Source organism: Chenopodium album, chromosome 5 (assembly GCF_948465745.1).
Source record: "Chenopodium album chromosome 5, dcCheAlbu1.1, whole genome shotgun sequence".
Classification (NCBI taxonomy): domain Eukaryota; kingdom Viridiplantae; phylum Streptophyta; class Magnoliopsida; order Caryophyllales; family Amaranthaceae; genus Chenopodium; species Chenopodium album.
Genome location: NC_137838.1, coordinates 59,077,912 through 59,090,141, shown reverse-complemented (window position 1 = coordinate 59,090,141; position 12,230 = coordinate 59,077,912). Strand labels below are relative to the sequence as shown.

The 12,230-nt window shown below is 36.8% G+C and overlaps 1 non-coding gene across 1 annotated transcript; it reads left to right on the top strand.

Moving 5' to 3' along the window:
• The first annotated feature begins 1,314 nt into the window (after positions 1-1,314).
• On the top strand, positions 1,315-1,421 carry LOC145633298 (small nucleolar RNA R71). Its single transcript, XR_014112632.1, has one exon. It is a non-coding gene; the product is annotated as a small nucleolar RNA R71 (small nucleolar RNA).
• The last annotated feature ends 10,809 nt before the right edge of the window (positions 1,422-12,230 follow it).

The following is a 12,230-nucleotide window of genomic DNA, read 5'->3' as shown; positions in this document are numbered from 1 at the left end:
TTAATTTCATGTTGTTATGCTTCTAAGCCTATAAAATAATTATTGTGGGGAAAAATTGTCTGCAATAATCCCACCTTTGGCCCGTCCGCCGAAAATAATCCCACCTTTGGATTATTTTTAAATAATCCGACCTTTATATCCACTTCGCTCCTACTGGTCCCTGGTAACCTGTAACCGGTTGAGTAGGTAATTTTTTTAATTAAGTTTAATTTACACACGTGTCATGACGTGATTGGTCAAAAAATAATTTTTTATTTTAATTTTGTTTTAAGAAATGATTATTAATAATTAACTATTTTTAATTCTTTTACTTAAAAAAAACTAAAATTAACCCCAGACCCTAGCCCCACCGCGACCTCAGCCACCTCGCCACCCCTAACACCAGTCAGACGAGGCCTAGAGCAGCCAGCTTCGCTGTGCCTTTCTCCTACTTGGAGCTGCTCTCCAACCCTCCCCTACCCTTTTACCCACCACAACCATTAACGAAATCAAGGTGTGTGAAGAGAAGGAGGGCCAAAATCGCCAAGTTGGAAGGGGATAAGGGTCGAAATCGGAGCGTGGGGAAGGGGAAGTAGTCGGAAAAAGGATTGGGGAAGGGGAAATGGGCTGGGATCGGGACAGAGAAAGGATTTCGATGGTTGGGGACTGGGTTTCGTGGCGGTGGGAGGGAGGTTCCTGGGAGGGGGAGGGGGAGTGATAGGGGTTAAGATAGGTAGTTGAACTAAGATACTTCCCAAATCAAATTAATTTTTTATAACCTAAACTACCCTAATACAAGTATATGGGTAAGTATAGGGTCGAACCCAAAAGGAAGCGTGCAAGCTAAACATCAAAAGAGGTTCATCTTGGAGGTAGGAGTTTTCTTGCTTTGAATGTTGTTGAAGTTGTTGAGATTGAGCTTGGGTTACAAACTCTTCTTCCCTCAAAGTCAAAGCCTCACCTTGCTTGGGATTGAACTCTCTAAAATACGATGCATCATGATCCGTCCCACCACAACAAGCACATGAGAAATCAATGATTTGTGACGGTTTTGAACCCAAACCAACACTTGAGTTCAACTTGGAAAGACCTTCGTTCAAGAGCTCAACTATGTGCTTAAGTTGACCAACTTTCTCCAACTCATAAAGATCACCTTGCTTTCCTTGGGACCTTCTTTGACCTCCCCAAGAATAGCTAGTAGCCACCTCTTCAATTGTAGCTTCAACTTGGCTTTGAGGGATCTTAATCAATTGGCCACCGGCGCCCGCATCTAGATTGGTCCTTGACATTGGCTCCAAGCCATCATAAAAGAATCTTATGAGCAAATTATGGTTGTATTCATGATGAGGACATGCTCTAATCAAATCCATAAACCTTTCCCATGCTTCCCAAAGAGTTTCATCTGGTTCATGCTCAAAGGAAGCTATCTTTTTCCTCATTTTTGCGATTTGCTCATCGGAAATGAACCTCTTGAGAAAGGCCTTCGCAACTTCCTTCCATGTGGCGAGAGAGTTGGGCTTCAAAAGCTTGATCCATTTCTTTGCTCTTCTGGTGAGAGATTGCCGAAAGAGATGCATACGAATGTAATCTTGGCTCACTTCATTTGTTTGCATCATTGCACACAACTCAAGGAATCGGTCCAAATGCTCAATGGGGTCTTCACTTGCACTTCCGGAAAATTGCTCAATTTGTACCATCCTAGCATATTGTGGATGGATTGTGAAATTAGACTCGGTGGTTGGGAGAATTATACCACTCGTGAGCTCATAGACTTCCGGATTTCCAAACTCCCTAAAAAGAAGGTCATCCTCGTGCCTTGCCATATCTCTCTTTGAATACAACAAAGCTAAGCACACGATTAGCAATGACAAGTAGGATTGAACAAGCAAAATAAAAAAAAAAAAAAGGAAATCAAATAAAATGCCTCTAACAATAGCAAAAATAAATGTTAAACAAGCCGCTTCCCCGGCAACGGTGCCAAAATTTGATAGGGGTTAAGATAGGTCGTTGAACTACTTCCCAAATCAAATTAATTATTTATAACCTAAACTACCCTAATACAAGTATAGGGGTAAGTATAGGGTTGAACCCAAAAGGAAGCATGCAAGCTAAACATCAAATTCACTAAGCAAGAGTCAAGTAAAGGAAAATTTTGTTGATTTTTTTGATTGAAGGCACTAAAACTACAAACAAAGAAAGATAAAATAAATTAAAACAAGAGAGAACGACGCTAGGGGTACAGGGGTGTCAAACATGATTAAAAAGAGGGGAACAACGATGGTTATCATGATGAACATGCCAAAGAACACAAGATTCTACCTAAACAATTCATTCTCATGCAATAGTCTAGGCAAATCAATGAAAGAGGTCTATACTTATTAGGATCATTCTCATGCATCTTATTAGTTACAATCAAATCAAGAGAATAAAGAAGCACAATCCATAAAACTCCACTTTAATAACTTATTCTCATGCAATCATTAAAATAGAAATGATCTTAATCTAGTTCAAATCACTTTCATGCATTTAAACTAGAGAACATCAAATAAATTGCAACAATAATCTCAAGCTATCAAAAATCATGTCTTTCATCAATTTATGGCATGAGTTAAATCCAACCATCATCATTCATCCAATATCAACACATATTTTCCACCCCCTTCCCCAAGCTAAGAAATTAGCCGAGAGAAGGGAGATTAAACATAATAGCAAAACCAAAAATAAACTCAAGAAACACAAAACAAAACATGATTACACTAGTAGAAAAACGCATTTGGCCACCGGTTCAAAACCACCCTATGCCACCGGTTTTGAACCGGTCCGCATTTGGGGGGTGGCAATAGTCAAATGCAATGCCATTATTGCCACCGGTTAACCTGTGGCAATAGTCACTTCCCGGTTTTTTTTTAATTCAAAATTTAATGCCACCGGTTAACTGGTGGCAATACTCCATGTAACTATTTTTTTTTTAATTCGCTTGAAATAATACGGAATACGGAGTATCAAACTTTGGTGATATTGATTGCTATGAGTGCTCGTTTTTCCTCAAAAAAAAAGCAAAAATTACAATCAAACAACTAAATGTAAGAAACACAACATCATAATCAACTAAAATATAAATATCATTAAATTGTTATTGTAAAATACCAAAAAAAAAAAAAAAACAAAAATTACAACATAAAAATCAGAAGAAAAAAAATATATTTACAACATCAAAATCAAAAAACAAAATTACAACATCAACAACATGATTCCAAAATTAAAAATTAACATCTTGATTCTTCTATGTGGAGTCATAAACTAGCACCTGCAACAATTAAAACACCAAATTAAAATTAAAAAAAAAAATCACATTACAAGCTTCAAAAAAAATTAAAAAAAAAAAAAAAAGAACACTCATACATGTACCCAGAAATTTAACCCAGAAAAATATATTAATTAAACCTAGAAATTAAACCCAAAATTAAACCCAGAAAAAAAAAATGTACTACAATCTCTATTCATTTCTTTATCTCTTGTTCGATTTCTCCCAGTAACAAATCTACAGTACTACGATTTTTTTTGTTTCAAAAAAAGGTTATTATGGGTGTTAAAACGCATCATTTAATTGAGAAATTTGGTGAACGAAAACGATGAACAACCCACAACCTAGAAAAAACCCACCACCAACAACCCACGACCCACGACCCACGACTTTACCACCCAAAAACTGAAAAAATGAAAAAAAAAAAAAAAAAAAAAAACACAAATCTTCATTCAACGACACTCATACCTTGAAATTGAGTTTACGAGGCCAATTTCGACCATGAATTCTAGAGTTTTCATGGTCGAATTTGACCTGAAAACTTATATTTTAATCACGAGGAAGGCGACGGTGGTGTTGTCGAAGGAGGTTGTCGGTCTTGGTGGCGGGGGTGGTTAGTAGCAGTGGTGATTTTTGGTGGGTTGTTAGGAGTGGTAGAGGGAGAGGTGAGAGAAGGAGAGACGAGAGAGAGGAAAGAGAAGCAGAGACGAGAGAGAGGAGAGTATAGAGAAGAAGACATCGGTGGTGGTGGTGAGACGAAGGAGCAGAAGAGAAAGGGAGAGGAGAGAGAATGAAAGAGAGGAAGAGGAGTGAGAAGGAGTGATGAGAAGGAGGAGGCCCGTGAGTGAAATGAAATAGGGTTAGGGTTTATATAGGGGGGCTTTTTTTTAAATGAAATGGCACGGGTTTGGCAAACCGGTGGGAATAATGATTTTTCCCACCGGTTCAAACTGAACCGGTGGCAAAAACCTCCCCTCAAAATCCCGCCTATTTTTCCCCCTATTTTCCCATAACCGGAAAACCGGTGGCCTTAGGGCGGTGCCTATCTTCTTTTTTCACCTAATATTAAGAACAACGAAAACAATAATAACTAGATAAACTGAAAGGATTATAGAAAATAAGCAACATTAAAGCAAATAAATAAAGCTAAAAGAAGGGATTAGAGATTACTAAAGATGAACTTGATTAAAGATGAAAACTTGAAAGTATTGCTTGATTGAAATGAACTTGACCCAAAGTTGAATACAATGAAGAAAATTGAGCAATAATCTACTTTCTCTCTCTAAAATCATCTTATCTAACCCTAAGAGAGAGAAGCTCTCCAAAAACTAATTAAGAAAATAGCATAATAGATCCCCCTTCATTATCCCCAAAAATGGGTATTCATACTAGCTAAAAAAAACAAAATAAATTATATAAAACTAATCAAAGAAGTAAAAATAAACAAAACTAGAAAACAGAAAAAGAAAAGAAAAAGAAAAGAAAATAAAAAAGGAAAACAAAAAAAAAAATAAAACCACGCCCACGAAAAAGGAACGATTTCCCTAGAAATTGTTAAAATATAATTTAATTCCCAATTTATGTCGGTTTAAAAACTTATTCCCACCATACTGTCCACGTAGGATTGGGGAAAGGTTCGGGAAAAGGTTCGGTTTTTTTTTTAAAAAAAAATTCTTGTTCAGCTAAGAACCGCTAACGGTGATAGCGGTTCTATATATTAAAACCGCAAATACCATTAGCGGTTCTTTACTGAAAACTTTCTTCATCTTCTTTGGATTTTATTCACTTCAAAATCCAACACCAATCTACTCGTTTCAAAAACTCAATCTATTTATTAATTTGTGGAATTGACAACTATTTTATTATCTACTCAATCTACTTTATCAATTAGTGGAATTTCAAAGACTCAACCTTCGAACCCACCTCTGTTATGAAGAACAATTACCAATCTTCTCCAAGATTTTTGAAATAGAATAATAATCACGAAAATACCCATAAAAATTCAAGGTTTTTAGCAATTTGAAAGGCAGTGAGAGTAATCACCCACATTGATGCTGCGAATCCTGCTTTACAAGGTATGGGTGCTCTGTATTTAAGAGGAAGTAAAAGTATGACTGATTTAGGATTGTCATTTGTGATCTTAATCTTGGCCATCTGTTGCTTATGCGAGCTTATAGATATAATTAAAAGAACCGCTAACGGTATTTGCGATTTTAATGTATAGAACCGCTATCACTATTAGCGGTTCTTAGCTAAACAAGAAATAAAAAAAAATAATGAACCTTTCCCCAATCCTATGTGAACAATATAATGGGAATAAGTTTTTAAACCGATGCAAATTGGGAATTAAATTATATTTTAATAATTTATAGGGAAATCGTCCCACGAAAAAGCATCAGACCCAAATTCACTTAGTTGCTGCTCTAATTTCTTCATAACATCACGCATAATCAACGTCGTTCATACTCCATCATCATCAACAATTATCACTCAATCGCCATCGTTCATCAACCACAATCAATCACAGCAGCATAAATTCATTAATCCGTACAATCTCACGCGAAACTCGGAGCGGCCGCTCATACTCATCGGAGCGGCCGCTCAAGGCCTCTGTTTTGAATTGGTGAAATTGAACGAAATGGAGCGGCCGCTTCGGTTGAGTGAGTGCCCGCTCTGAAGGGTCTTGTGAATTGAGCTGATTTGAGGAGCGAATTGTTGCAATTTGCTGGCTGGCTCTGACGGAGGCTGCGGTGCGTGGTGTTTGAGTGAGGGAGGTGCGAATTTTGGGGTGTGAGAATAGGGAAGCAGGGCAGCGTTGCTGCTGGATAACATAATTATGCAAAGGAGATGAAGTTTTAGAGAGAGAATTTAGAGAGAAGTGAAAGAATTTTTATTAATGTGTGTAATAATGTAAATACAGCTATTACAGCCTATTTATATCTCAACTACGATAAACAGAATAATAAATGAGTTTGTTACAAATGAGCTAGCAAGTCTAACAAACTGTAATAACATATTTCATATTCTGTTATTTCTTTTGTCTGACGTGGCTCCTGCTGAGCTGTCAATACCAGGTGGCTTCACACCCCCCCCCCCCCCGCAAGCTGGAAGTCGGAAGCATTCCAAGCTTGGACAACAATTCATTAAACTGTACAGAAGGCAGAATCTTTGTGAAAAGATCTGCAAGTTGAACTTGACTAGGCAAATAGCTCAAAGTAATCAGGCCTTCCATTACCTTTTCCCTTGTAAAGTGGCAGTCTATTTCTATATGCTTAGTTCTGTCATGAAAGACAGGATTTTTAGCAATATAGATAGCAGACTGGTTATCACAGTTCAGAGTCACTGGCTTCAGATTTTGCACACCCAGCTCTTCTAGAAGTCTGACTAACCAAGTTGTCTCAGATGCTGCATTAGACATATCCCTATACTCTGCCTCTGATGAGCTTTTAGAAACTGTAGACTGTTTCTTGGATTTCCATGAAATAGGAGAATTCCCAAGTAATAACAAGTAGCCAGTAATGGATCTTATAGTATCTACACATGCTCCCCAATCAGAATCTAAGAATGCTTGAAGCTTAAGCTGGTCAAAAGCCCTCAGAAGTATACCTTGCCCTTCAGTCCCAGCAACATACCTGAGAGTATGTTGTAAAGCAGCTAGATGAGAAGTTCTTGGCTCACTCAAAAACTGACTTAGAGCTTGAACTGTGTAGGACAAATCAGGTCGAGTGTGAGTTAAAAAATTGAGTTTTCCCGCCAAACACCTGTAAATTGAAGGATCAGGAAGAACATCTCCATCTGTAGCAGACAACTTCAGATTAAGAGGCAGAGGAGTAACACTGTGTTTTGACAAATCCATACCAGAATCTTTCAATAGCTCCCTTGTAAACTTTTTCTGAGTCATAACAAAACCAATCTCAGATCTTGTAATCTCTAACCCCAAGGAAGTAATTAACCTCTCCCAGATCTTTAATACTGAAAGTAGAGTGTAAATGTTTCTTCAGCTCTGCAATACTATCTGTGTTGCTTCTTGTAACTAGAATATCATCTACATACACTGTCACAACAGTCATATCTCCTTTTCTATGTTTGATGAACATAGAGTAATCATTTTTAGACTGTTTGAAACCAAGAAACATCAACTCATGAACCAACTTGGCAAACCACTGCCTAGAAGCTTGTTTAAGTCCATATAAAGACTTATTTAGCTTACAAACTTGATTAGGAGCAGACTGTAAACCTTCAGGAATCTTCATATACACTTCTTCATGAAGATCTCCATGTAAGAATGCATTGTTCACATCCAACTGATACACTTTCCAACCTTTTGAAGCAGCAATTGAAAGCAAACATCTTATGGTTGACATTTTCACAGCTGGAGAGAAAGTCTCCAAATAGTCAATTCCATACTTTTGTGTAAACCCTTTAGCTACAAGTCTTGCTTTATACCTTTCAATACTCCCATCTGCATTCCTTTTTAATCTGAACACCCATTTTCTTCCTATTGCCTTCTTGCCATGTGGCAAGGTAACAATTTCCCAAGTGTTGTTATCCTTAAGAGCTTGCAACTCTTTTTCCATTGCTGTAACCCAATTGGAAGATTTAGCAGCTTCCTTATAAGTGGTAGGTTCAACTATCTCAGCATGCTGAGCAATTAAACCTTTATGAGCAGAAGAAAGATCTTTATAATACACAAGGTTGCACCAATGAGAAGTAGTGTGGGTAGTAAATAAGTTGCATACATACTTATCCATTCAGGCAGGTTTCTTGACTTGTCTGGAAGATATTCTTTGTGACTAAATAGGAACAGAATTTTGTAAATGAACTGGAATAGAATTAGGTTGAACAGAAACAGCATTTGTTGAGTAGAAACAGGATTAGAAATTTGTGTGCTTGTTTTCTGAGAGAAAGTGAATACATCAGGAATATTATTGTGTATAATAGTATCAAGAAGAGTATTTAAAGGTAGAAAAATAGGAAAAAAGAGAAATTCTGGACGAAGAATCAGATGGTTCTAGGTGAAAAGGAAAGTGTCTCTCATGAAATACAACATCTCTAGACACATGAATGGACTTAGACTGTAAATTCATCACCTTGTAACCCTTTTGAGTGGATGAATATCCCAAGAAAATATGAGGTTCTGCTCTAGGGTGAAACTTACTCCTCCCTTGTTTTAAGGTTGAAACATAACATAAACACCCAAAAACTCTTAGATGTGACAAATCAGGGGTTTTATTGTGAATTTTCTCATAAGGTGATACAAAACCCAAATATTTCAAAGGAGTTCTGTTAATGATATAAGCTGCACATAAGATACACTCACCCCAAAATTTAGCTGGCACATTAGACTGAAAATACAATGCCCTAGCTGTTTCTAAAAGGTGTTTGTGCTTTCTCTCAACTACTCCATTTTGTGGAGGAGTATCAACACAGCTGGTTTGATGAATAATTCCCTTACTAAGATAAAAACTCTTTGCTTCTCCTTCACATAACTCCAAAGCATTATCAGATCTAATGCATTCTACACTCAACTTATATTGATTTTCAACAAAAGTAACAAAAGATTTCAGAATAGAAATAGTCTCAGATTTGTATTTCATCAAATGAATCCAAGTACATCTTGAAAAATCATCAACAATGGTAAAAAATATTGAGCAATTGTTGTGAGTTACAACTCTATGAGGACCCCACAGGTCAATATGTAAAAGCTGAAAAGGTCTTGTAGATTTTATTGAGCTTTGAGGAAAAGAAAGTCTATGGTGTTTGGCAGCAGGACATACTTGACAGATAGTATTAACAGAAGACTTAAAACTAATCATAGAATCAACTAGTCTAAGCTGAGAAAAAGGTAAGTGGCCTAATTTCAGATGAAGAAGCTTGGCTCTATTGTCTGAATCATCTTGATTACTAGCAGAAGCAACTGTTGCAATCTGCAAAGAATTTTCTGGCTGATCTTCTAGAGAGAAAGGAACAGAAGGAATTTGAGTTGCTGAGGCTGGAGTGCAATGAAGACCTTTCTTCAAGCTACCAAGATGCATTCTCATTGAATGATCCTGAACAAAACACTTATTAGCTGTAAAAATCACTTCACAATCCAAGTCTGAACATAACTTTGGAATGGAAACCAGATTAAACTTAAATCCAGGAACAAAAAGAACATTATTAAGGGTTAACCCTTTTAGCAAAATTGTCCCTATGTGAATAACTGCAACCTCACTCCCATCTGGTATAGTTATACTATGATTACCATCAGTCACAACATCATATCTTGAAAAATATTTAAGATCACAGCACATATGATTTGTTGCACCACTATCTAGAATCCAATCTGAGCTAAAAGAAGAAAATAAGCAGAGTTTACCTGCCAAGAAAGCTGCATTATCCTCTTTAGAATTCTCAGTATGGTGTTGAACATCATTATTGTTCTGTCCTTCCATAAACTCTTTAAATTTGCTGAACTGATAAGTTGTTACTGCATCTTCAAAATCATTACTGTCCTCACTTCCTTGAGCAAAATTAGCAAACCTCTTATTATTATTCTGCTTAAAATCTCTTGGATAACCATGAATCTTGAAACATCTATCAACTGTGTGTCCAGGTATCTTGCAATGATCACAAAAAAACTGAGATGGCCTTCTATTATCAAACTTCCCTTTATTCCTATCTTGGAACTGTGAATTCATCTTCCCATAGTTCTGATTCTTGTGGTTTCTTGTGTCAAAATTTCTCCTATCTGCTGCAAAAGCATAAGGTTCACCAGAACTTGTAGTATTTGCCATAAGAGCATGGGTTTCTGTTGCAGGATGCAAAGAGTGAACAACTGACTTATGCCTCTCTTCTTGAATAAGAAGCCTACAAGCATGAGTAACAGGAACCAATGGTTGCATCATCAAAATGTTTCCTCTAGCCATTGTAAATTGCTCATTTAATTTCATCAAGAACTGAATCAATCTTTGGTCTTCCCTTTGTTTTACCAACTTCTGAGTAATATTACATGTACAACCTGCACAGCTGCATACTAGCAATGGACTCATACCATCTAAATCATCCACAACATCTTCATCTTTGTAAAATATTCTGCAATTGACTGATAAGCTTGCTGTAAATCAGACAATTATTGTTGTAAAGCAAACAATTGTGGACCAGAAGATTGAGCATATCTCTCCTCCAAATTTTGCCAAATCTCTCTAGCAGTGGCAAAATACAACACACTTCTAGCTAGAACTGGTTCTAAAGCACTTAAAATCCAGCTAATCACCAAATCATTACATCTTCTCCAAGCACTATAACAAACATCATCAGAACTAGGTACTGTAATCGATCCATCCACAAAACCTAACTTGTTTTTGGCAGATAATCCTATCATCATTGAACGTTTCCAATCTCCATAAGCAGTTCCATCAAATTTCACAGGAACAGAAGCCATTTTAAGACTATCATTAGGATGAATATAATAAGGTGAAACAGGATTTTGAGTAGGATCTGGCGTTTGATTAGCTTCTCCAGTCATTTTTCAATTCAAGATTTGTGAAAGAATCAACAATTTCAATCAAACAATTCAGTATAGACAACTGATTATAACAATTTCCAGCAAAACAATCCAAGAATCTTCAAACAGGCTTCAAATTCCAGAAAAACTCAATCAACAATTTCCAGAAAAAGTGCACAAATCAAACTACTACTTCGCGATTTTAGGGAAGAACTATTCGAATCAATCAATGATTAAGAAAATCAATCAAAGAACTTACAAAACAATCGAAGATCAGAGAGAAAAACTTCGAAAAACCTCCATTAAACTCGATGAGAAAAGCTTCGCTACTCTGATACCATAACAGAATTATGCAAAGGAGATGAAGTTTTAGAGAGAGAATTTAGAGAGAAGTGAAAGAATTTTTATTAATGTGTGTAATAATGAAAATACAGCTATTACAGCCTACTTATATCTCAACTACAATAAACAGAATAATAAATGAGTTTGTTACAGATGAGCTGGCAAGTCTAACAAACTGTAATAACAGATTTCATATTTTGTTATTTCTTCTGTCTGACGTGGTTGTTGCTGAGCTGTCAATACCAGGCGGCTTCACAAGTGGCTTGTGGTTTGCGTGAGAGTGCAGGGGAAGAGGTGGTGCGGTGTTCGGTGCTCCCTATTTGCTTTGGGGGTTGGTTGCTGTCGATGATGCGGGGTAGATAGGAGGTCACAAGTGGTGGGTTTTGGTGATGCGTGGCTGTGAGTTGCGAGGGACGATAGGAGGTCGCGGGTGGTGATTTTGGGTGTGGGAATGTGAGCAGTAGCGTGAGAGTGAGATGCGGGGTGGTGTTAATTGTGGTCAATTGTGGCTGGTTGCTGCTCGGCCATTGTGGTGGTTGTAAAAAAAAAGTGGGGTTGCGTGAGGTGGATGAAATGGGTGAGCTGATGGTGTGTGTTTGTTGATGTTGGTGTTGTTGAGGAAAGCAGGGAGCAGGGGAGAAGTAGAGGAGTAGTTTGTGTGTTACTTGGGTTAGAGGATAAGTGAGGTGTGGTGAAGGATAAGACTGGCAGCAGGGGAAGAGCAGGGAGCATTGTGCATTTGCCTCAAACCTCGGACCTTGAACTCGATCGACCAAGGATCCGAAAACACCGACAACCAAAAACAACACGAGGGGATTATCAAAAGATAAAATAAAATAAAATAAAATAAGATAAAACAAAGTAAAGAAAAATACTAAAATTAAAAGAAATAATAAAATTAAATGAAATAAAATAAAACAAACTAGAAACTAAAAGAAAATAAATAAAACGAGAGAAGTGGGAAATTATTAACTAAAACTACAAAAATAAATTAAAAACTATTAAAAATTACAAAAATACTCAAAATAAAAATAAAAGACGAGAATAAGCAAATAATAGAAATAAAGGATAAAATGAATTAAATTATTGAAAAATAAGCCGGAAAACGACTCAATAAGC